Consider the following 26,727-nt stretch of genomic DNA (forward strand, 5'->3'; position numbering starts at 1 on the left):
GCATTGTGGATGATCTGTATCAGAATCCCCATTTGTTTCTGGTGCATCAAGAGGAATAGAATTGCTGCTTGTCCAGTGGTGAAACCTCCTAGGGATCGAGACCCGGTGTAAAGTCAGGATTTTGTGTTATGGGTGTGATCTGGGACGGGAGTGTCGTAAGGCTTCTAGAAACCGCAACCTTGCGTAGCTACTAAAGACCCAGTCAATGTAGCGACTCGGAAGGCTGTAGTGGGCCAGGATTGCCCTAAGATACTGCCAGTGGACCCAGTCGAACGCCTTTTCAGCGTAGACTGAGAGGATCATGCGTTCCGCTAGGAAGCGCTCCGACCTGTCCACTAGATGAAGAAGCCGCTTGGTATTAATGGAGCACTGGCATCCAGGGATGAACCTGGACTGATCTGGATCGACCAGCCCGTGGAGGTGTCCAGAGAGTCTACTCGCCAGGATACCGGTAAAAATCTTCAGATCAACTTTGAGAAGGGATATAGGGCGTAAAGACCTACAGAGGCGCTTATCCTTACCCGGTTTAGGGATCACTGTTATCAGCGCCTCTACCATGGAGGGAGGAAGTCAAGGTTAGACCCGATCGCATTAAAAACCCGTTCTTGAAGTGGAGGCAGCACTGCACAGAACTTTTTATAAAAAACTGAGAAGAACCTGTCCGGGATTGTAGAGATGACCTCCTCCAGTCGGATGGGGGCCGCAAGCTCTTCCACCTGATGCGGTAATAGTTTGGCTGTAGCGAATTCATGGAGGTAGTGAGTTGGCCCATCCTCGGGCGGGGCTTGTGCCGCGTAGAGGGTCTCATAAAATTGTCGGAATGTGTCCACGATCTCGGAATCTGCATCCCAATCTCATCCCTGTTGATCCCGGATCTCAGTGACTCAGGACGCTTGGCACTGCACACAGAGCCGATTAGCTAGGAGACGCCCGCCCCTATCTTCCCCCCACATAAAATGCATGCTTCAGGCAGAGAGCTACATACTCAGCCCGATCAACATCCAAACCCACCAGCTGCACCCTGGCTGCCTTAAGAAGTTTCCAAACCCCAGGCGCCCCTGTCCTCTGGTGAATGCGTTCCAGTTTGGCTACCTCTCCCATTAAGCGCTTTCGTTTTTCCATCCTGTCTTTGTTATAGGCCGCTGCTATGCCCAGAAACTCCCCCCTAACTACCGCTTTCAGTGCTTCCCATAGGGTCGTTGCAGATATGGTAGGGGAGTCGTTAAGCTCGAAGTAATTAGTCCTGCACTTTTGAATTTGCCGTATTACTGAGGGGTGCTGCAACATGGTCTTGCGTAAACGCCAGAACCTGCGAGTAGGTCGTTGAAGATGCAAGGACAGGGATATCCGCACCGCCGAAGGGTCAGATAAGGGGCAGGGAAGAATCTCTACATGCCGTGTCTGTTGCGTCAGGGTATCAGAGGTGAGAACATAGTCAATTTTTGCGTACGTCTTGTGGGGGTGTGAGTAAAACGTATATTCCCTGGATCCTAGATGATGCGATTTCCATATGTCTGAGAGTCCAGCCTCTGCTAGAAGCCGTTTCCCATCCCTCGAAAGGACCCTAGATTGCCCCCAGCGCTGCCGCGACCGGTCCACTGCGTCATTAAAGGCCAAATTAAAGTCACCCCCTAGAAGTAAAGTTTTGTCTGGTAGACTAGTGAGCTTGTGAAAAACGTCCCTGATAAAGCACTCCTGTCTTCTGTTAGGGACATACACTGTAGCGATCGTGAATGCACAGGTGCCAAAGTAAAAGTGTGCCAGGAGCCTACCCCTGATCTCGGCCTGTTTGATACCTATTTGCCCCAGAAATTTATCAGAGACTAGGATCGCCACCCCCGCTGTCTTAGAAGTATTAGAAGAGAACATCTGATGAGGGAAAGCCCTGGACCTCGGTCTGTGTGTATCTGTGGATAGCAGGTGTGTTTCTTGAGGCGGACAGATATGGGCATCCATCTGCTCAAGATAGGACAAGACAGCCCGTCGTTTGGTTCAGTCACTTGAGGCATGAATATTAGCAAGCATGAGGAAAAGTCCCTGAGTGTGCTATAGATAAGCCCCCCAGCCCGTGCAGACGGAAGAAAGTCCTCAGTAAGAAGTAACAACCACCCAGCGGAGTTAGGAGGAAAACCAAAGACCCACAACAAAAAACTAACAACAAAGAACATTTACTTGCAAAAGTCACGGGCAAGCGCCCTGCGGTGAGGCGTGAGATGGATAGCAGGAGCTCCCCGCCGCCCCCACCCCGCACAAGGCCCAATCAGATACCTCAAAATGGACCCCAGAAAGGTTGCACATGACCTCGCCTTAACCAAAATGTTTCAGTCTTCAGATGGGTATTGCGTTCTTTGGCGATGGTCTCTGATTCCGGACGTAGGCCCGACAGAGTTCCTAATTTGCTGCCATTGTGTGGGGTCAGCGCGACGCCCCGCAGAAGCATCCCGCTCCGGCATAGGGCGGTCGTCCCCCGTGAGTCGGAGAAGCGACGTAGCTTCCTAAAGGGAGCGAACCTGGCGAAGCTTGCCCCCCCCCCCCATTTAAAAATGAGTCTGAAGGAATGGCCCCAGGAGTAGGAGAAATCCTTTGAGCGCAGGAACATCATGACTGGACGGAACTCCCGCATTTTCTGCAACGTAGAGGTCGCCAGGTCTTGGAAGAGAGCGGAGTTCAATGGGATGGTTGGTTCGAGCCTCCCGTAAGATACGCTCCTTAAGTTTGAAGTCATGCACGCATGTCCGAATGTCCGGAGGGGGGCAGTCGCTGGTCGCTTAAGTCCCACCCGGTCTGTCGGGTGGAGTTTGAGCTTTAGTTCTGGGGGGGGCCCCCTAAGATGTGGCAGAAAAGATCCATGACAAAAGCCTCGATGTCCTGCGCCTCTGTCCCCTGTGGCACCGCACGAATCCTGATGTTGTTCCGGCGGGAACGGTTCTCAATAAGCTCCGCATGGGCTTGTAGATCTAAGTGTTGGTCTCTAAGGCGTAGGACCTCTTGCTGAAGTTGGGATACTTCGCTGTTTCTGGCTGTCTTCTGGTTGTCCAGCTCGTCGACTCTCTTCCCCCCACTGAGTCCATGTCCCTGGCATCTCTCGGATCTCCGCTATCAAGTCTTTCTTCATGGTGTGGTATTCCCTAGTGAGATTTGCAAAGAGGGATTCCAGGTCACTGCGCGTAACCGGATCCTCCGAGCCTCGTCCTGTCAAAGATTCTTTCTGCGCCGGGGCTGCCTCGGCACCTCCAGAACCGGCCTTGAATAGCAGGTCCCTTGCGAGACTTGTTGGTGGCAGTCTTGAGATAAGTGTCCCCTCTCGCTGTCAGTGAGGTAGCGATTGAGCGTCTAATGGGGCCACACTCCCCAGGTGTCGATGAATCCCCTCCCTCCGGATACCCCTCTTGGTTCTAGCCACAAGGCCCACTCTATCGATCGAAGGACTGGCGTCTCCGTGCCCGAGTAAGCTTGACAGGGCCCCCAGTCAGTTGACGCGGCCAAATGCCGCCGCCGCGCAAAGGCCAACTCCAGCTCCCCCGCGGGGAATCTAAGGGAGGCCTCTGTAGTGTCTCAGTGCTTCAGGCCCCTGCAGCAGTGGCTGCAACGATGAATGCTGTGGCACGCTTGCAAGCGGCCCTCCCAGCCATACTTCCTTCTTCGGGGTGTAGGAGCCTCCGTCAGCACAGCGTGGCAAAGGACAGGACACCCACTGGTGCAGAACACCAGTCAGGAGGACGGGCGTAGGTGCGGATCCTTAGCCGAGTGGCCTCTCTCGGAAGTATCTCAGGCCCAAGCACGGTGCTAGTCACTGCTGTATCACTCTGCGGGGGTCGGAGGGAAGGGGCGCAGTAATCAGGCACGCCCCTTAGCTCGTCGTCACTGCGGGGGGGGGGCTCACCTGCGAAGAACATAGCAGTAGCTCCGCCAGCCACCATGACCGAGCTCCTCCTGTGAGTGGGACGCAGATCTCTGCAATCCCCCCTCACCCTCCGTATCCAACACCAACGGTGGGGGAATGGGGGGCGGGTTTGGGGATTTGGGTGGGGAGGGGAGATGAATCGCCAGTCAGGTCTGTCCCGGAATGCCTCCGCTCACACTCTCCTCGCTGCCCAGCCGCGAGGTAGGCCGCGGGACTCGCCTGGGCGGGCTTGAGACGATCTCCAGAATTAGGTACCCGATTCACGCCGGACTCGGGCCAGCGATGCTTCAGCGGGTCCCGGAACCAAACAAAGTCCAAGGCAGCATCTGGGGATCCGCTGGTTGCAGCTATGCAGGTTGAGCCCAGATCGGCGGTCGGAGCGGCGAGCAGGCACGTCCTACTCGGCCGCCATCTTGACCATACCTCCGTGCCAGATAGTTTTGAGGTAGAAAAAGCATGTGGAAGCCAGTTTGTTGCCATGCTGGTGGAATTTCGGGTTAGAATCCTTAAGAATGCTGAGGTTACGCCCAGTGGTAGTTACTGTAGACCCTCGTAAATCGAAAAGGGCCAAGAAGGATTTTGGGCAATGGCAGCGTCGCTGGGAAATACCAGTAATGAATTTTTTGCCAGATATAATTTCGGGGAATTTATAGACCTTCACCAGCAGACTAGATGTAGAATGTCCTGTATGTGGTGACAAAGCTGTTAAATGTTTAAAACCAAAGTTCAGCTGAGTGTCAACAGTATATACAAATTGGTGCCCATCTGGTACAAGATTTCTGCTAAAGGGCCAATATAGATGTTAAAGAGAAGAGGTGATATAATAGAACCCTGCAGGACACCAAAGCTGAGAGTTTAGAATACAATCAAAAGGGTTTGGCCCATCACCTTCTGTTGGTTACCCAAATAGAAACTCAGCTATTTTTAGTGTAAGGTCCTAGATACCCACCTCGTAAGTCTATTGATGAGGATGGAATGGCCAATGGAATTTAAGGTAGCCGATAAAGCCAGTGGGATCAAGACCACTGGCTGCCTATTTCCACCAAGATACAAACAGCATCCACTACAGAGAGAACAGCCCACTCCATCATTCTACCCAGTTGAAAACTTGTTTGATGTCAGTGGAACTAGTTTGCAGATTAAGCAAAGGTTTGCAGCTGATTAAAGACAAGTGTTAACAAGTTAACAAGTTGGGCCCGTACGGAAGTAGGAAAATGGGGCAATAGCTACTTAGAGCAGTTGGGTTTAGAACCTGTTTAAAAGACGTTTTGCTATTGCAGTTTTTATTTGAGGCAAGACTGTTCCAGAGGTAAGAGAATGACTAAACAGCATAGGAAGGTCTGTAAAAAGTCTGATCTTGGAGCCAGCCTGTTGGACCAATATCTAGGGGGGAGCCGAACAGTCGTCTATGATTACTTCCAAAATCCTGATGTGAGGAGGCACCCCAAAGCGACCCCAGTAATCGCAACATCAGCCCTAAAACCCCCTTATGGGTTCCTTACCTCCAGGGCTCAGACGAAGACCACGGGCGAGGGGAAGAAATCAAAACTCTAAAGACGGACTCTCGTCCCACCACACAGCCCGGAAGAACAACCCAGGAACTACTCTAGTCATGGCGAGGCGGAGCAGAAGTAACATCCTTCCAACCGGATTCGCATGGAGGACCCTGGGACGGAACAAGAGAGCCGGAAGATCGTGTGACTGGGAAGGAAGTGAGTAAACTAGGAACGGAGAGGGCCGAAGAGGAGTGCAGAAACAGCTGAATAAGTCGTGGAGGCGAACAAGGTAGAAGACGACACCGGAGACCTCGAGATCCCCGAGCTGTGGTGTGAGGACTGGTGGATCCCGGAGGACATGCACGAGCTGCCACAACTCAGGAGAGTTACGGCTGAGAGCAGTACGTGACCTGGGCAGAAGGAGGGGAGGTGGGGATCTGCTTGTTAGCCTCCTTGAACCCCCCCCCCCCCGTAACTTCCTGAGACCCAAACCTAGGGGAAAAAAACTGCACCAGCAGTATTTTCTTTTCGTGGGTTGTCTCCCTGCCCATCAATCACCCTGTAGTTGCTTTCCTTTTCTCATTTCGTTTTCTTCCCACACAACCCACTTATCCAAGCCTTTACAAGGTGTGGTGGAAGCTAAGGCTAGCCAATTGCGCATGACCATTGAACGTGCCTTTCTTTTTAATTTTTTTTTTTTTTAGTAAAACTTCGGAGATCCGACCAGACCATAAGAGAAGTGAAGAAAACTCCTCCAGTGGTGGCCCTTTTTGAAGACTTCCAAGAACCGGCCAAGATTGTGCTAGTTTCTTTTTGTACTCCGAGACCTGCCTTTCCCTGACTGCGGTATAACCTACACTAAATAAATCCTATCTCATTATTACACATATACAGCTTCCTCGCTTCTGTTTCCGCCCGTCCCTCCGACACCCATCTTCGGTGATAGTTGTGAAAGTATAGAGCAGGGATCTCCAACCTTTTCTGTAGCAAGAGCTACTTCTCTGATCAGTGAAAATAATCGTGAGCTACTGAAGGCTAAACAACTTGCGCATGGTTACCAGACGCTTCCGTGCCCAGCTTAATTGACTTTAAGCCTAATGTCCATAGAGCCAGATACTATGGTTTGAACAAACTACTTTGACTAGGGGCACTATGCCAAGGCTGTCATGTGGGTCAGTGAGAGCATGGTCTTTGGGGATGTATGTACATATGTGCATATGAATGGGATATATGTGCATAGGGGACTGAGCACCTGTGTCATATGTATTTGCGGCACTGGACATACCTTTTACCATATGTGGCACCGTTACATGTATCTATAACACAAAACAACCCGGGTCTGGTGCTGAGTCAACGGGGATAAGCAAAAAGCATATCTACTAGTTTCGACATCTCTAGTTAGATAAGAACCCTTCTGGGAACAGAACCCATCAATCACCGAGGAGTCAGTGTGTTGTCATCATCTGGGTCTGTCTCTCTTGATACACCGCAACAAGTCTGGGTGGAACGACCTGTTTGCGAGTAAAGAGACATGGCATACGAGGGTTGCAGTCAGATCTCCACTAGAGATGACAAAGACCAAAAATTGAACTCTCGTTCAGGTGAAAGGGGTTCTAAAAGTGCAGCATTAAATCAAAAAATGTGAATAAAACTGGCTAGGGGAACTCAAAAGTGCTTTAATTAGTAGAGTGCCTCTGCCAGAATTAAAAAGCAAAATGGCAACCTGGCATAAATACGTTGTCATTATGCGCGTTGTCCATAGTATATGGTCGACATGTTTCTGCCCGCTGCGATCTAAATAGTATCAAGGGCATTCATCAGGACCTAATTTGCTGCTACTATGTAAAAAGTGTGAAAATTATAAAAATATAACAGACATTCCTACCACCGGTTGAACTCTACGGATGTCAAAACCGGATGCCTAGGAAAGTAAAGAGACAAGAAATAAGAAAATGCGAGGAGTTATCAATGTTGACTAGCAAACAACAGTATATGTATACCGTCTTAGATAGCACAAATAATGTGTCATATACATCCACTTATTTATTAGAATGTACTTACCCCAGAATTCTGGGTAATACCCTCACCTCAACCTGGTTTCTACTCAGGGAAGGGGGCCCCGCTCTAATAGGGAGGAGGAGAAAAAAGAAAGAAGGCTGTAAAACATGCCCAAATCTTTATATTCCCCATCTAAATGGCTAAAAAAAGTATAGAATTTGCCCATGTATAGGTTTAAAAATAGGTTTAAAAATAGGTGGAGGCAGAAGTAAATGGCAGTGAAGTCTTAAAGCTCTAGCCAATTGTTTGAGATCAAAGAAAACTAACACTACAGCGTGAGAAGTAGTTGGGAAAACAATATGAACTAAAGACCCAGGGTGTTCTTCTATAAAGCGCCAGTGTTAGAGGCTACGATGTTTAACTAAAATAGATTCTGACTATAAAAGGCAAATTAGCGATGTGAGTCATGCTTACCTCTCCGTCGGTACCCCGGGGCGGTCTATGAGTAAAGACCGGAGGTGCCGACGTGAGCGAGAGGAAGATGTTTTTATAGCACGCTGGAACACGAAACAGGTGGGTCTGTTGCCTAGGTGACTCCGACACTGCCTGTTGTATTCAGAACGGCGTGAGGACCCAGCTCACGTCGTATAGTAATGCGCATGTGTGGTAAGTGCAATGTTACTCTGGCTGAGCATGCGCATATATTGTATTGAAGACACTACTCTAGAACAGCTCCCAGGCTGAATGGTGTTTACAGTTTGTCTTTCACATTTGCACGGAATTAATTATCGAACAAAGGAAAGGTTCTCATATATATTTACTATAGTGAGCAACCCGATGTAATCATTTTGGAAATTTTTACGTGTGGAAATAACGCGAAAGCATTATAGGGACATCATACGAGTAAAGCCTACTTTGCATGGAAAAAATGTATGTTGTTTGTGCCCCTCGCCTGTGCGCACAATAGGTCTATGTGTATACCATCTCACCCAGCTCGGCTGAAACAGGAAATGTAGGGCCTGGCTAGAACGAACAGAAACCCTAGGGGTTAGTGACGAGACCCAATACTACTAAGAAATAGCGTGTGGGCAGAGGTACAAAGGTTCTCGGATAAATTCAAATATATATGTGTTAACTCGTTGGAGAGATCCTTAAATAAACATATCAAACGTTATGTACAAATCTCACAAGTGGAGAAGAGGGACTGGACCCATCAAAACAGGATGAGATCCACAGAACAAAGTGTTGACTAAGGTGAAATAAATTAAGGACACACTACTGACTACCCACATAACTCATAGCAAAAGCCAGGGAATATCGTCATTAAGTCCTGTCACATCTGAATGTAGACGATAAACCCATTTCTGTTCTCTACAAAGGAGAAAACGTTGGATGTCCATAATGTGTTGGGGAATATAAGGTTGTTCGAGTATCACCCAACGTAGATCTGTTTCTCTATGGCCTGCCGAAATAAAGTGGTTGGTGAGTTTGGTGGCACTCTTCTTGCACCGAATAGTGCTCTTATGCTCTGCAATCCTTAGTTTAATTTTTCGTGATGTCATCCCCACATAATTCATTTCACAGGGGCACTTTATGAGATAAATAACTCTCTCACTATTGCAGTTGGTGTGTTTATCAAGCCGCCAGGGTCTGTTTGTCCCAATGTTGACCTCTATGGTGTGTGATGTCTGGGGGCACACCGAACAGTTCCCACAGGGAAAATGGCCTTTCACTGGAGGTAAGCCCCACAAGGGCACCACCTCAGATCTCTGGGGTGCTCGGGGCGTGTATGTATCAATTGATCCTTGATGTTCTGACTCCTTTTGTAGGCAAATAGAGGAGGAGGCAAAGTCTGCCCTTCAATCTTGATTACTCTCCAATTCTTGAGGATGCTCTTCTTCAGAGCATTGGAGTAGCTGGAAAAAGTGTTAACACAAGTAATCCTATTTTCCTCAGTGTTAGGATTACAAATTCGTGTCTCCAGGAGAGCCTCCCTGTGATTGTTGAAGGCTCTCTTCATAGATGTTCTTACGGCTCTCTTGGGATATTGTCTATCCAGTAGTTGAGAAGATAGTCGGTTGGCATGCTCAAAGTATTTTGAAGTAGTAGAACAGTTGCGCCGAACACGGAGAAATTGCCCAAAGGGCAAGTTCTCTCGTAGAGATCTCGGATGAAAACTCTGAAAGTGTAACAGCGAGTTCCGAGCCATAGGTTTCCTATATAGTTCTGTGATCAGGATGCCATCCTGAGAACTGATCGAAAGATCTAAGAATGGAAGATTCTCTTTCGACGCCACACAGGTAAATTTCAGAAAATTGTTTGTTGTTTAACCATGAGTGGAAGTTCTCGATTGTTTCCATAGGGCCTCTCCATATGACTAAAATATCGTCTATGTACCGTTTCCAGGACAGGATATGACCTAGAAACGGATTGGTGGTAGACAATACCTCAGCCTGTTCAAATTGATGAACATAAAGATTGGCTAGGGAAGGGGCAAAAATACTCCCCATAGATGTTCCGGAGATCTGTAGGAATAACTGATCCTCAAACTGAAAGAAATTCTCCTTCATCGCCAGAGTCGCACAGAACATGATGAATTCAACTGGCGTGGGACTCTGCAGATCTGTAGTTTCCAGAAGTGTTCGTATAACAGCTAGAGTCTCATCCTGTGGGATGCAGGTGTATAGTGACTCCACATCAAAGCTCACGAGGAAGTCTTGTGTGGAGTCAAATGGCATTCCCTCCAGGATGCGCAAAAGGTCCTTCGTGTCCTCAACATATGTGGGCATTGTTTTCACTAACGGTTTCAGAAAAAAGTCCACAAAGGTGGACAGGGGTTCAAGGAGTGACCCTATCCCCGAGATTATCGGTCTACCTGGGGGGGGTAACACTCCTTTATGTATTTTCGGTAATACATAAAAGTAGGGAACCACTGGAAAAGTGGTTTTCAAAAAAAGTGCCTCATGGTTCGTAATCCAGCCTTGTTCCTTGTTGAGGTGAGGGTATTATCCAGAATTCTGGGGTAAGTACATTCTAATAAATAAGTGGATGTATATGACACATTATTTGTGCTATCTAAGACGGTATACATATACTGTTGTTTGCTAGTCAACATTGATAACTCCTCGCATTTTCTTATTTCTTGTCTCTTTACTTTCCTAGGTATCCGGTTTTGACATCCGTAGAGTTCAACCGGTGGTAGGAATGTCTGTTATATTTTTATAATTTTCACACTTTTTACATAGTAGCAGCAAATTAGGTCCTGATGAATGCCCTTGATACTATTTAGATCGCAGCGGGCAGAAACATGTCGACCATATACTATGGACAATGCGCATAATGACAACGTATTTATGCCAGGTTGCCATTTTGCTTTTTAATTCTGGCAGAGGCACTCTACTAATTAAAGCACTTTTGAGTTCCCCTAGCCAGTTTTATTCACATTTTTTGATTTAATGCTGCACTTTTAGAACCCCTTTCACCTGAACGAGAGTTCAATTTTTGGTCTTTGTCATCTCTAGTGGAGATCTGACTGCAACCCTCGTATGCCATGTCTCTTTACTCGCAAACAGGTCGTTCCACCCAGACTTGTTGCGGTGTATCAAGAGAGACAGACCCAGATGATGACAACACACTGACTCCTCGGTGATTGATGGGTTCTGTTCCCAGAAGGGTTCTTATCTAACTAGAGATGTCGAAACTAGTAGATATGCTTTTTGCTTATCCCTGTTGACTCAGCACCAGACCCGGGTTGTTTTGTGTTATAGTGATTTGGTTAAGGGGATTTACAACCTGCTGGTCTTTAAAAACTTTTCCCTTGGGCCTTCTCCCACTTTGTTCTGTTGTTATTACCGTTACATGTATAACACAAAACATACAACCATTTTTTAAATGGATCTTTGAAAGTAAATTGTGACCATGTGCTTATTTTCAAAATGACCTCAATGCATTGAGCTACTCTGAAGGTGTCTAGGAGCTACTGGTAGCCCTTAATTGACTGGTTGCAGACACCAGTTATAGAGAGTAGCCTTGACCAGACTAGACTGGGAATAGATGGTTTCATTTGAGATGGCAGCCTGAAGAGTAGAGATCTTACTATGGAAGAAGTTGGCTACATTTTCACAGAATTTGGGGTAGGAAACTACATTCTGGACAAGCGCCTGAGGATCCTGTAAATCATTGATTATGTGGAAGAACGTGTTTGCAAGATTGGGTGCTTGGGATATTTAGAAGCTGTAATAAGTCCTTTGTCCTTTGTAATTGTTTCTTTGTATAGTTTAGCTGTCAGCTTGCCTAATCTCCGAGCTGGTGCTAAGTCTCCATTTCCCATCAGCCTTTTGCATAACTAGCTTCAGTCTGGGTAACCCAGGGATTATTTCTGTTATGCTTAAGAAAAGTCTTACTACTTTGTAGTGGGCAAAAGCATCCAGGCAGCTAGTTAGAACATCAGTAAAATAAGACGGACAAGAAGGAATACTGTCCTTATCAGAAGTTTGGCCACGATTCCTGAATACATTATGAATAATTTCTGGGAGGGCAGGCTGCCTACCAGTATTTGCCAGTAGTAGGTGGCCGGGGTAAGGTAGAGGCCAGTGGAACTGAAATATGGAAACAAGAAGTGAATAAACTGGTTGGAACAGCCTACCGGAATGCAGGGGCCGCATGTTAGATTTGTGAGGTCAGTAAATATGGGATCCAGAATGTGGCCTTGTTCATGAGTTTTTTGGGAGGATGCCAGAGTGAGATTACAAATATCCATTTGATTTTTGATTTTGGCAGATGCTCACCCTGGCTCTAGTTCTGCTGTCCTGGAGACTTGATGGTACCTTTGGAACTGCAGGCCGCGTAGTTCCACATCCCCGTCCTACAGACAATACCTACAGTTTAAATTAGGCCAAGAGCACTCTCCTTTGGCCATACCAGTGCACTTCAGGTGATAATGGTGGTGGGCAGAGCCTGTTAGACCTGCCATTCTTGGCGTGGTTGTCCCCATAACATTTGGTCATCGCCCCTCTTGTTTTGCTGACTTCCATTTTGCTGGCCTTAGAACTCTGCATACTTTACCAGTGCTAAAGTGCTTGTGTTCTCTCCTTAATACATTGTAGAATTGACTTACAGCCAGTTGGCTTATTTAATTTACTTGTAAATCCCTAGTATAGTGGCACTACCTGTGCACATGGTTTGTAAATTAAATGCTAGTACGGAGCTGTAGCACTGATTGTGCCACCCAATTAAGTAGCACTTTAAACATGTCAGTTCTGCCAGTGCAGCCTGTGTGTACAGTTTTTAACTGTCATTTTGACCTGGCAAAATGAACCCTTTGCTAGGCCAACTTTTTATTTTTTATTTTATTTTTTTAATACATGTACATTACCCCAGGGTAGGCCCTGGACAGCTCAAGGCGTTGTGTAATTGAAAAGTAGAATGAATGATGGGATTTGTAAAGCGCACGGCTACTGCTAGATTGACTAGGACTAAGGTAGAAGGGAGGGAGAAACCAGTTTAATCTCTGAACTAGTGGGTTTTCAGTTTTTTGTAGAAGATCTTTGTCAGGAATGCGCCTAAGGGCCAAGGAGAGTTCATTCCAGTATTTGGCTGCCAGTACTGAGCAGGTCGAGCTGCCCCATTTCTTTCGCCTAGTAAATGGAATAAATAGCAGATGTGCTGACTGTGACCTCAAGGGTCTTTTAGGACAGTAGGTGATCAGTTTGTCCCGTAAGTATTTAGGGCCAGTCCTGTAAAAGGCTGCATGCACCCCTATCAATCTTTTGAAAATGTTTCTCTTCTTCACTGGAAGCCAATGCTGCTGGCTTCAATATTGGGATATCGAGGTGTGTTTATTAAGGTTAAACAAGGAACGGATGGCCAAGTTTTGTACCTTTTTTGTAGTTTCTGAATGAGGTAGTCTGGTATTCCTAAATAAGAGGTTAGCATAGTCGAATCTAAATAAGATCAGAGCCTGCACCACAGTTTTCTGTGCTTTCCGACGCAGGAATGTTGGGAATTTTTTAAGCATCCAGAGAATCCAGCACAAGATTTTAATCATAGCTGAGATCTGGGTCTTGAGAGATAGGTTTATGTTAATAAAAACTCCTAAGTTTCTTGCCACTTCACCAGGGAAGGAGGTGCAGTGCAGTTAGCAGGCCAAGCCCCAGACCAGCAGTGCAGGGGGTTGTTGCCAAACAGCAGGACCTCCGTTTTTATCAGGGTTGCATTGCAGGGAATTAGCCTTCAGCCATCCCATCACTGCTGTCACACAGGCAACAAAGTTTTTTTTTCTTTTCTTGAGCTCTTTGTAAGTCAGCAGCAGTTGCGTATCGTCTGCATACGAGACAAAAGAAATGCCGACGGTGTCATTGAGTATGCCAATGGCTTCATATATACTAAGGCACGCCATACTTGAGTTTTTTGGCATCCAAGTAGTGTGGTTTAAGCCAGACTGCCTGCTCCCTGTCCTCTAGAAGGGACCTAAGCCAGGCCCAGGCCTTCCGTTCCACCTTCATATGGGTGAGAGAGTGGAGCAAGATCTCATGTGAGATAGGGCCAAATGCTGTTGAGAGGTCTAATAAAATCATTGTAGCATTTTGACCAGCATCAGAGTTAATTTGATTGAGTCTGTGATTTCCATCAGAGCGGAGTCTGTGCTGTGGAGGGCCCTAAAACCTGATTGTGAGGGGTGAAAGAGATTGTTAATGTCCAGGAATTGCGTTAATTGAGTATTTCAAACTTTTGCAATGATCTTAGAGGCCCTGGGGAGATAGGTCTAAAATTCGTTGGGATCGGCATTTGTTTTTTTAGCTGGGGGATGACATTTGCCTTTTTCCATACTGTGGGCACTATCCCTGATTTTAAAGAAGTAGTAAAAGTCTCATGAAGAATGTGTCCTAGACATCCCTTATGAGGCTCAAGACATGAGCGGGAAAAGGGTCCAGGGGCGAACCTCATTTATTTTTGACGATTAAGCATTTCACATCTTCAACTGTTGGGGTGGGGGGTGGGGGGTTGGGCAGACTGAGTAAATTTACCCTGGGCCTGGGTATAGAGAGCCATACAATATTTGCTTGCTCGTTGGCTTGTGCTCCCGCTAGCTTGTCCTAAATTTTCGAAGAAGGTACTTGGGGGCATAGAGTAGTGCTCGATTTTAATAGGGGGTGCGGTGCATTTGGAGTCTGTAAAGTCGATTAGAATTTAAAAAAATAATTTTGCATGGTTATTGGCTTAATTAGAGTAAACGTGCGGTGCTTCAACTTCAGGTTTGTGTGGTAGATACTAAGAGCTAGTTTGTAGTGGCTTTTTTCCGGAAACGTTGTAATGTTTCAGTCATGTGCGTTCTAGTGATTTTACAGTGTTTCCTATTATCCATTAGCTCCCTATTGAACCATGGGGCCGATGGTATGGCTCTAGGGGTCCCATTAGTTGCTATAGGGGCAACTATGTAGGCGGCTTATACAAGCAAGTTGTTGACTTTGATGTTGTGAGACACAACATCTATTAGCGTTGATTTAGTGGCTATAAGAGTCTCTTTCAGTAGGGGAAGATCAACTGTATTCCATGCGCGATCACTGACGGTGGGTCTCATTTTACCAGAAAATTTGGAGGGGTACCAACACCAGGAAAAGGATAAGATGAACTCATCAACACTCATCAACACTCAGACCATGGGACTTCTTTTGGACCTATCCAGGTCTAGTGAGATGTTTAGTAAAAGTATCATCAATAGTATGGTATGCTTTGTGGGTAGGCCCTTTAGGAGTTGTAGAGAGATCTGCCTCTGTCAATTTCACTACAGTATTATCCATATGGTTGTCTAGTTGGATATCAAAGTAACCCAAGATTGTAAAATTGGCATAGTGAATGAGTTTGTGGACCACCGCTTTGGAGATTGAGTTGATAAAATCTCCAGCATAGCCCAGGGGACCATATAAAAGGACTCCTGCAGAAGAGCATTAGGTGGAAGTCGAGATGATGAAGCCTAGGGCTTCGGTGCTGCCCAGGTCCTCCACCTAGAAAGTGGTGCATAATTGTGTTTTTTTTTTTTTTGTTTTTTTTTTGTTCTTGTTTTTTTTTTTTTTTACATTTGCCTCTCCATCCTCTCTTGGCAACTAGCTTTGTGTATGCAGGATAAGTCTGGGGGAGCACCAGTTATGGGTCAGGGCAGGAGTCCTCATCTAGCCAGGTTTCCGTCATGAGGAGGACATCTACCTGCTCTTTCTCAATCGGGTTATAAAAGTCTAATGCATGCATAGGTATAGAGCAGACATTAATGAGTGCAGCTTTTAATTTCCTCTTGGTGATTGATTTCTCCCTTTTTATCACGGACTTGAAGGTTTAGAGGATGGAGCAGCGTTTTGCAGAAGCAGCAGCAGACATGGCCTTTAACCTCTAGTAGCCCAGGGGTGTTAGTCCGCTTAATTAGAGGTCGTAGCTTGAGTAAGTCAATAGAAGTGTAAGTAATGGGGGAGCTAACCTTTTTTTGCTACCAGCATAGTGGCTGGCGCTGCCCACTGTCAGGATGCGGACAGACGCAGACGGGCTTGCCTTAGGTGTGTCTTCGGTGCATCACCGTTGCGTCCGCGCTGCGGCCATCCTTATTTAGTGGTGTCTTGGGTGCCTGAGCCACTAGAGCCCTGCAGTCTAAGACGACGCCTCTGTGCACAGTGCCCCGCCTCTAACTCTGGCCTCACTGCCCCGCAGAGCGCATGTTTTGGTGGAGGTCGAGGTCCTGGAGTGCATATGTAGGGCCCACAGTGAAATTTCAAAGTGGTGAGTGCAGTTATTTAAGTGATTTTCAGGCAATTTGCATAAAAACTCTTTAGATTCTGTGATTTTAAGGAACCGAGCAATGCATTGATTTCACAACCAAATTCAATCTAGTTTCAAATTCACTTTCCACAGTTTAAAAAGCCACTAATATTTCCAGTTTTTAAAACGATAGAACCAGCGAGTTAAAACATAACCCCCCCCCCCCCGCCCCGCCCCCCCATTTTACCCAGATGCAGGCTGTAGTCTCCTTGCTGGCTGAATACCTAGCGCGCCCGTGCTGTGGACATCCTTATGTAGTGGTGTCTTGGGTGCCTAAACCACTAGAGCGCTGCTGTCTAAGATGACTCCTCTGTGCACAGTGCCCTGCCTCGAACTGTGGCCTCACTGTGCCGCAAATCGCATGTTTCAGTGCAGGTCGGGGTGCTAGAGTGCGTATGTAGGACTCACAATGAAATTTCAAAGTGTTCAGTGCAGTTATTTAAGTGATATTTAGGCAATCTGTATAAAATTGATTCTGTGACAGTATGACGTGTACTTTACATTTTATATGTCCTGGTAGTAAAAAACTGTTAAATTAGTTTCTTTACTACTACAAGGCCTACCTCTCCCATTGGATATCATTCGAGTTGACCTTACTACATTTAAAAAGTGTTCATTTCCAAATGGGAGCAGATAACCAGTCCATGTTTGGTTAGGGTGTCTAGGCATCCTGGATTTCACTGTTTTCACCAGCTGTCCTGGCAGATGTCAGCGAATTTGGCTAATGTCCCAGTTGTCCAAGACGATGACTGAAAACAGTTGAGGCATGCTTTTATGTGTTCTAAAGCAGGACAAGTTAGTAGCTGTTATCAGAAACCAATTTAATTAACAGCCAAGATGCAGGGCTTAACAATTGCATTTTACTTTCTTAGGACCTCATTCTCTATGTTTCTGTGTTAATGAGCCCTGACATTATGTGGCCCTAGGATGCTGTAAAACTGCACTCCTATTTTTGTGAAATGTCCGTTTTTTATTTTCAAAATGTGATCACCCTATGTTTGGTGTCTTCTGTCATGGTGCAGTCACATTTTAGATTACAATTTTGAAAATGCCACTTAAAAGGTGGCATTTTAGTGCCTGCAGCCTGTCTCTGGCTCTCATGACTGGGTGTAGCTGACAGTTGGGCTTTGTGTATTTCTCCTAGACCACACATTCAATAGAGATCTCAGGTGTGCCTGGATGGGCCATCACTGGTAGGGTGGCGGGTGGATCTGGGCACAGCCCGATTTACCCTTAAATAGGTTGTGTCTTGCCTCCATACAAAGTGCTGCATACCCCCTGTAGTTTATCTGGAGCCAGCACAGGGAAGGCAGGATGCTCGTGGACTTCATAGAGAAACCTCTAGAAGGTTCTCTCACTTCAAAGAAAGGCCCAGGTATAAATAATGGACCCCAGACACCAAGTCTTCAGTACACTTCTGGATACTCTGCCAGGAACTGAACTGTTGCACTGAAGGACTGCTGACCTGCTGCCCTCTTGCCTCTGTGAAAAGGACTGCATCTGTTGAACTCAGGACCCCAAAGTCACTCCAAGGGCTAGTTGGCTAGCCTCTAGACTAGAGCCGCGGGTACAGTAGGCTCCAACAACCCTGAACCTAGCACTTGGACTCTGCCAACTGCGAGCCTTACCCTACCAAGTGGTGCCACCCCAGCCCTGGACCCTTGGAAGTGGGCCTGAAGGTGCTCTGCCAACACATCTGTGATACCAGCACAACCGATGATCTCTGCTGCACAGCACAATCCCGACTAGAACTGATGCATCCCCTCTGCTTGCAAGGGATCTCCCAGAGCAAGGAGTCCGCATCAACCTCGCAGTTCGCATAGGAACTGTTGCTGTGTAAAGCTTTACCTATATAGGCCCTCGCATCGCAAATCTATTGTTGACCACAGCCTCAGTGACGGTCTTTCTACTGAACCTGACGCTACTTTGGCTCTTAACCGGAGCAATTTTACTCCAAAACCTCTAAAAACCTCATCTTTTCTCACTAATTCACAACTGCAGATAATGCGCAGTGTCCAATCCTTTGCGTGTATGTATATATATATATATATATATATATATATATATATATATATATATCCTGCCCAGAATTTGAAAAAGATCAAGAGACCCAGCCCAAGTCATCTGAGTGTCTCAGGTCTGGGTGAGGAGAGTGTGGTTTCTGGAACTTCTGCCCATAATCATATGTCCTCTGGTCTGGCTGCCTCTTGAAGAGGAACTCCTGGTTCAACAGCAGGGCTCGGTCTGGCATCCAAACCTGCACAACCTACACCTCCATGTGTGAAGATTGAACAGCCATAGCTGACAGCCTTCGATCTGCCTGCAAAAGTAGTTTGTGTCATCCTTAGCCAGGTGATCCTCCACAAAAACTGTTGACGTCCTTCCATAACATTCGGCCATTACAGGCAGTTGTCTGACGTTCTAGTGTGGTGGTTTTCTTTTTTTTTTTTTTAGATCTCCTCTCTCTCTTCTCTCTTTCTCTCTTTTCTCTTTCTCTTCACTCTCTTTCTCTCTTTCTCTTCACTCTTTTCACTCTTTTCACTCTTTTCACTCTTTTCACTCTTTTCACTCTTTTCACTCTTTTCACTCTTTTCACTCTTTTCACTCTCCTTCTCTCTCCTTCTCTCTCCTTCTCTCTTAATATCTCCTATGGGGCTAGAAAAGAAACAGCCCCCAGAAGGCTGGCAGGCTCATTCCACTATAGCAAAACCTGTTACCACTACACTAGCACGTTGTATACCGGTCTTGGATATCTGCCAGGCTGCTATTTGGGCACCCCTACACACATTCACAAAGTACTATTGCCTGGACAGCCAGATCCGGCGGGACAGGCACTTTGCTCGATCTGTCCCTTAGGATTGATTCCCCAGACTCCCCAACTGTAGGTACTGCTTTGATATCTATTCACAAGGTGAGGAATCTGTGGTCAGAAGCCTCTATCAGAAGAACAAGTTACTTACCTTTGTTAATGTCTTCTCTGGTAGTGACTCTGTCTAACCACAGATTCCTCACTGACACACCTGTTGCATAAGTTACGACTTTGACGTAACTCTACAAGGTGTGCTTTTTCACCGTGTGTGACACGGTGGTTCAATACACCATTGATGGATATGAAAGACAGATTATTGTAGCCCCGCAAAACACTATTCAGTGTGTAATTAACACAGAAGCATTGCTTTTGGGTTATTACCAATCCCAAAAAGGGTTCAGAGGCACCGTGGAACCTTATTTCGGTACTCACCGTATCACACACTGTACTAAGAAGAATGAAAACTTTTCATCCAAAGGTATTTATTACAACAGGAACAATCTGTTTCTCAGTACATCTAAAACAACTACACAGAATAGTATAAAAACAGCATGAAGTCCCTTTTTAAATAACGAGAATAAAATAAAAATTTCTAGTATTTTTAAAATATCCTTTAAAATGTTGTCTAGAACGGCAGCAAAGGTCGTGTTCCAGGTCTGGAGGCAAGCGTTTTGTAGAATGGGGTTGTGGAACTAGCTGACACAGGAGACTCCCCTTTGGGATAATGGGCGCTTGCCGCAACTAGCTGCTTTGCAGGGATTCAGAGGGTGGGATCATATAGGGATATCGGTCTTGGGGGATTTCATGAGGGGTCCAGTGTTGAAATCATTCCAGGACCTTCAGACGGAATTCTATATGCCAAAGTCCCAATTATTCAAGTATCTCCAAAACCGGCACGCCCTGATATCCAGTCTGGTGGGATTGGAGTCTGTAGTTGAGTTCAGCCCCCTGGAGGCAAACGTTTTTATGGGAGAACTTCAGGACCGTAAGATATCCAGGATATATCAAACCCTAGCTATCCACTGCTCCTCCACGCTACGGAAACTCTGGGAGGGGGATTTGGGACCCTTGGAGGAGGAGGGCTGGGTAGTGGCCCTAGCTGCTCCGAGTGGTGCGACCACAGCGGTGCGTCTGCGCCTGGTCCAGTTTAACTACCTGCATAGGGTCTATTATACATGAATGCAGCTGTGGAGAGCGGGTTTGATTGCCTCCCCTGTGTGCCTCAGATGTAACAGGGAGGATGGTACGTTGATGCAGACAGTCTGGCAGTCTCTCTCCCTGGATCGATTTTGGAGGGGGGTCTACACTTGTTTATCCGTAGTTTTGGGCTGGGACCTTCCCCGCTCGCTGAAACTAGCTCTATTGCAGGTCTTAGAGGGGATAGGCGGCAACGTTTATAAACCCCACTTATTATTGTTAGGTCTCACATAAGCAAAAAGGGACATAGCAAGGGCGTGGAAGGCTCCAAGGCCCCCTGCAGTGGCTGCATGGAAGAATGGCATGGACTTTTGTATGGGCCTTGAGAAAGCTATCTTCATTGCCAGGGGGTGCCCTCTAAAACATTTCAAAATATGGAAAAGGTGGGCAGACTTCCGGGGATTGCTTCTAGACCCGGTTCCTGTAGATCGGGACCCGCGATTATAAACTTTGGGCTTGTTGGGGGGGATCCCAGGAGTGGGGTGGGTGGTGGAATCCTGGTTGGTAGTTCAACTGTAAATATTCGAATGGATCTGTCTAGAGTGGATGTGCAGTGCAATCGAGGGGGTGGGGGGGGAGTTAGGTTTTATCGTATTACCTTTCATGATTCTTGGGTATCAATATGAAAAATGTCAAAGTCAATATTACATGCTTTGATTGTGCAGACAGGGCCCTGCTGTTCATGTGCCGCTTGACAAATAAAAAGTTTTTCCCCCAAAAAATGTTGTCTAGAACCTAACACACTAATGTCTATTTCTACGCGCTATAGTAAGAGAACATGGAGGGCAGAGCAACTTTCAGTTTAGAGTCTCTTAGGGAGGAGAGACACTCAGCATACTTTGTTGACAGCAAAGGCTGTCGTAACAGTGGAGATGCAAAGACATTGTTCCCCGTGAAGGGCAAACAAACTCTGCTGTAGCAATCAGTCGGTCTTCATCTGGTACTCGGTGTTATCAGCTTCAGACGTGTTGTAGCAATTGCGAAGTATGTCACAGTAGGTGCGACTGTCCCCGGCAGAATCTCGGGCAATAATCTGGGTGAGGGCCCTCTCCTGACAAATGGTGAAGTGTCAGTCCCTATGTACTAAATCTTTTCAGAAATTGGAATTTCTGGCATAAGTTCATAAATATCTGACATAGATTATGTGTATTGAGGTATACGTCCCAGAAGTTTCCTCATATAAGGTAAAAGGACTTAAATTCAGACTACACTGTTTTGGTTATAAGTCTGTATCTATTTTTAATTAACCTTGACTTGGTGGAAAGTAGACATTTGACCCAGACAAATCTCACATTGATTTATTGTATCTGTGTCACTAATTGACTGGATTGACCCTTTCACAGTTCTTGGTAGGATAAGGTCAGGCGACATCAGTATCTAATGGCAGACATGACCATGATTCTGCATAAATTGGGAAAATGGCTCTTCCATTGTTTGAGAGGGAAGATGTAGTCAAGGCCTATATAGGATGGAGTCGGACCTTAGGGACTTTATTTCATGCCCGGCTTGTATGTCTGAATGATGCCATAGGGGCGTATCTAACCAATAGGGATTTATATAACTTGGTGGAAAATACATGCTCTCAAATTACTAAGGTCTAAAATACCGAACCTAAAATATACACTTAACTATGTGTGTAAAATGAAAAGCAGTAAATATCAAACATGTAAATGAAACGTAAAACAAAAGCAATCGATTAATACTGATATATGTAAAATGACAGAATTGATGCATATAATAACTATAACAGCAAAGCATGAATACTTTCAAGCCTTGTGTGGTTTACATTTTATATGTATATATTCATGCTTTGACAAAGACTGTTTGTTTGAAACGCGTCTGCATAAATAAATAATTTTGGATGTACCTGGAGTGCGGGCAATCTCTGCAGCGCGCCGACGTGAAATCCACCACTGAACTCATGAAGTTTTATTTCTTTTATTATGCGGAATAACCCAACGCGTTTCGGGGTGGAACACTCCTTGATTACGGGTGGAGAAGATTTGTTCCTGGCATATAGTTAAAATGCACTGTGATGCAACGACATAGAAAACAGACATCACACGTCGTGGTGTGTGGAGCTGAGAAATAGTTCAGCTATCTTAAAGCATGTATAAACAAACAAAATTGCAAAGTAATCCGCATAAACACATACATAGCATTCACTAGGAGGTTTGAGATGCAGGTAACATACGTCTTTTTACAATGAACAGTGATTGATACCTACCCTCTAATGCTTTAGGGCTGACTACAGCCATATCGTACTGCATAATTTTGTAGCACAGAGAAATAGCTTCAGATACCACATTGCTCCCCACACCACGCGAATAACTCAAATGCAATAAAGACATAAAATTGTGGTCATATACTCAATATACATGCATTATGGGGTCCCTTGGTTGCCGCTGCTGACGAGGTCTTCCTTTTGCTGCACCTCCCTTCACAACTTCTGCTGGCCATAACACCCTGATGGGACAAGGTCCCAGGGCTATAATCCCCGCATTGCTGCTGCTAGCACTCGGGAGGAGGACTTCAACTCCAGTGCCATCCTTCAGCTCCAGCTGCCGCGAGGGAGGGGGGAGGCGTGTCAACGCGCATATAGCGCTGCCTCTCCACCTGCGGCGCGGGACGAAGCCCGGACCAAGGGCAGGCCCGTCTGTGCCCGTCTGTGCCCGTCTGTGCCCGTCAGGGACTGGACTGGGCCACCCCTCTAGATCAGACTTTTAATAATTTATGTGGTAAGCCTATTTGCTAGCATTAAAGCAAGTATCCAATCGTAGTAGGACATACGAACCATTGTGTAGAACTGTTGTAATATTCGTAAAGCTTGTATTGTCCTAGGCGCTGCAAAATCATGAGTAAGTGTAAGGCAGCTTCCGCCACTTTGGATGCTTTTATCATTAGAGCAGAATCCCTACTAACTCATGAGATACAAATAGCAGCAAGGTGCTTATCCCTTGATCCTGCTACCATCTCCACACATAGACATCTATGTTCACCCAAATCAATTGCTACCTTGAAAACAACTCCGTTAAGACCCGCATTAACGGACTTAAATGAGTCACTGGCACTCAACATTTTAACTACTTCTTTATCCATGGAGCCAGATGACTTAAATAGTAAAACCAGTCCAGGTATGGCATCTAGGCAACGAACATTAAGATCGACAGTGGGATGCAAGGAGGAAGAAACACAGGTAAAAAAGAGAGCTAACCCTGGTACTAGGAAATCAAAAGCAAAGAAAGTTGGGGGGGGGGGGGGGGGCTTGTCATACGATAAAACAAAATCAACACCTAGGCGCCCAAATGGTGATTAAGAAATCGGTCAGTACACAGACTGAGGTAGATCACACTCTGCACTTCCCACAAATGGAAGCAATTGTTGGCAAATTAGAGCGAACTATCAAAATGTCCATAGAGTCGGCACATGGGGGTTATGCAAACTCAGATCGTTGAACTTATGAACGAGAAACTAAGTTCATTGGACAAGAAGATTGAGCAGTTGAACACCACCATAGGCCATTTGGAGAACATCAGTGGTACGGTCTGTTCTAGCGTTCATGAAGGAGGGCACCAAACTGCACGACAACAACTACCAACACAATTACCTTCACAAGCGGAGGGCCCGGTTTTACTTTGCAAAGGCAAAATAAGCACCATGAGTAATGTGGGCAGGGACACGCCTAGGGCAAATTTCCACACTATAGCTAACAGGGTGGGCAGTACACAGGGTGGGCCGTAGGACATAATTGAAAACCAAGGAAGCTTGATTCATAGTCATTCTGCGCAAACCGCTCAAGATGGACTGAGAATCCACTCTGGTTGGGCAGTAACATACAGTCCTAAATGCACAGACCTAATTCCAAACACGGATGTCATAAGATTGCCCCCGCTTCTTGCCCATATGTGCTGATTTTAGCCGGGGTGCCCGTTTTAAAAAGAGAACAAAACAGTCGACTGGTTAACGAGATTTAAAAATTTCAACCCACTAAACATTGATGACATTCACATGGTTCGCAGGGTAGGGTGGGTTGGCGAATCCCCAAAGAACATAAAGGGCGACTGTGTGGTGATTAATTTTAGATGCCCCCAGATGGTTCGGAATCTGTTAAATACACGCGAAGAGACATCCCTCCGAAATACTAGTGTCTGCGCTCTTCCCCTTGGATACTTTTACAGACCACCCCTTGGAAATAGTGTCAATGATACAGACCCTCTAGTTTCACTGTCAAATAGATTCCAGGGATTCTCTTCATTACATTCTTTAGATTGACAACAAAAATCTTTACTTTGCAAAGTGAATAATGGTCTTGTCAAGGCCCAGTTAAATAACTATACGGCCCAGTCACACTCTTTGCATGTACAAAATGTAGAAGTTCCACAGCGTGTTATAAAGGTTGGTGGGATTCATGAACCACCTAAGCAGGTGGGAGCAGGGTCTCCACCTAGCTTCCAAATCTCTCCTTTAGAGTTGCCCTTAAATCAGTCAATGGAAAGCAACATGTTAACTTCGTCGTAAGGTAATATGGTAACCGGGATGCTATTGTCCACAGAACCAAGTAAGCAGATGGGAGTACGTCTTACCTCATGGAATATTGCAGGGCTAAATAGGAACCTAACAGACTTGGAATGGAACGAATACATAGAACAGAGTGATATCTGCCTCTTGCAGGAGACTTGGTCATTGGAAACCGCCCATAGAGAGGGATTCAAGACATTTAGTGTGAATGCCAGCCCACCTACAAAAGGCATCAGGGGGCCTTGTAATATGGATGAAGATTACCCTTGAAATCAATATTGTTCCACTGTATATACCGTGTCAGGACTTGGTTGGTATAAAATGGTTACACAGGATGGCAAAGATTTATACCTAATTAAAATCTACAATAAACCAAGCCCTGCCTCCAAAGAATCATTAACGATAGAACAGCTTGATTATTTTTAAGTACATTGGGACCAAAGATGAGGGTAATTGTTGGTGGAGACTTCAACTGTAGTTATGAACCGGTGGTGGGTTTCGATAAGCTTTTTGAGAGTGAAGACATGGCAAATAATATTCCTGCCATAGAAAGCAACAGGGAAGTGCGGTGCACCGTAGTAGCCGCGCAAATTTTAAAGCTAACAACGGGTCATGAACTAAGAGCATGTAAAGGTCGCCTGCCCTCGGTCAGCCAGTCTATGACAAGTATTTATAATATTTTTGCAGATACTATTGCATCTTTTATGCACTTACCAGTAGATAAAATTCCAACGTTAGACCTACATAATACCTACATAAAACCCTTGTAGATGCTCTAACTCGGATTGTTAGCAATATACCCAAGGAGTATAATGCAGGAATTAAAAACTAACGAAACTAGGCAGTAAACCCCTCGGTTTAACAAAGTCTGCCTGGTAGCAAAAGTAGAACTCATCCAGGCAATTAAAAACAACAACGCAATTGCAATAAGGGAAAAGAGGCTCAAACACAAGAGAGCCCTTGCAAATGCTAAAAAAACATGGGATGATGAATCCTGACAGACCTAATTAATGCAGCCAAGTTTAAGGATCAGTCCGGTTTTTGGAGACTGATAGTGAAAGGGAACAAGGCAGGAAGGGTCACTAAGGACCTTCTTTTGGAAGCGAACACCTGGTTCGATAATTTTTCCCTCCTTTATTCTGATAGTGAATGCAAGCAACTTACAATAACTGAAGATTTGGCGATCACCTCTAAGGTTGCCAACTTACATTTTAGCTTGAAGGAAACAACATTGGCAATTGAGGCAGTTAAATCGGGAAAAGCTCCTGGACCTGATAAAATCCCAGGAGACCTACTGAAACATGATATCAGTGTTTGGGGACCATATATACATTTTTTGTGCAACGCAATAGTTTTAGGTACACCAATACCCGAAACATGGAAAGGGGCATAAATCATTGCGATTTTTAAGAAGGGCAACCGATATGACCCAGCAAATTATTGCCCCATTAGCTTAATAGATATTTTTTACAAAAAAATTTCGCTAGGCATATTTTAAATAGACTAAGTGAGTGGATTGAGGAGAATAAGGTATTTTCAAAATTTCAGGCAGGATTCAGAATCAAAACCAGCACGATTGACCAGGTTTTTAGATTTACATGTCTGTGCTGGAAATACATAAACCTAAGGAAGGGCCATTTGTACATTGCCTTTGTAGATTTAAAGGCAGCATTTGACCTCGTACCCCGAAACTTACTGTGGGATTCGTTGAGACGTCAAGGGGTGCCAGGCGAGTTACTTGTACAAATAATTAGGCTCCATGACAATCATTTTGCTAAAGTAAGATGGGGCCCAAGGGGTGAACTTACTAAAGCAATACCGGTGAGAAGGGGTGTGCGCCAGGGGTGCGTACTGGCGCCCACCCTGTTCTCACTGTATGTAAATTACATCCCTGACTATTTGAATGGTTGCCTAAATGACACTCCTAAGTTGGGGGGGTGATAGGGTACCAGCACTCTTATTTGCTGACGATGCCATTTTAATCTCACAAACCCCAAAAGGAT

The 26,727-nt window shown here is 45.7% G+C and overlaps 2 protein-coding genes across 2 annotated transcripts in view; one reads left to right on the forward strand and one right to left on the reverse strand.

The window, feature by feature from the left end:
* The window catches only part of MAFK (MAF bZIP transcription factor K), a 262,438-nt gene extending 240,202 nt beyond the window's left edge, over positions 1-22,236 (reverse strand). The window contains exon 1 of the mRNA XM_085629250.1: positions 22,074-22,236. The gene's annotated coding sequence lies outside the window, so the exon portion shown is untranslated. The remainder of the gene's footprint in view (positions 1-22,073) is intronic.
* Positions 1-26,727, forward strand: part of LOC146796600 (lysosomal alpha-glucosidase-like) — an 854,317-nt gene that overhangs the window by 70,688 nt on the left and 756,902 nt on the right. The window lies entirely within an intron of this gene.

This window comes from Triturus cristatus, chromosome 10, assembly GCF_964204655.1.
Source record: "Triturus cristatus chromosome 10, aTriCri1.1, whole genome shotgun sequence".
Lineage (NCBI taxonomy): Eukaryota > Metazoa > Chordata > Amphibia > Caudata > Salamandridae > Triturus > Triturus cristatus.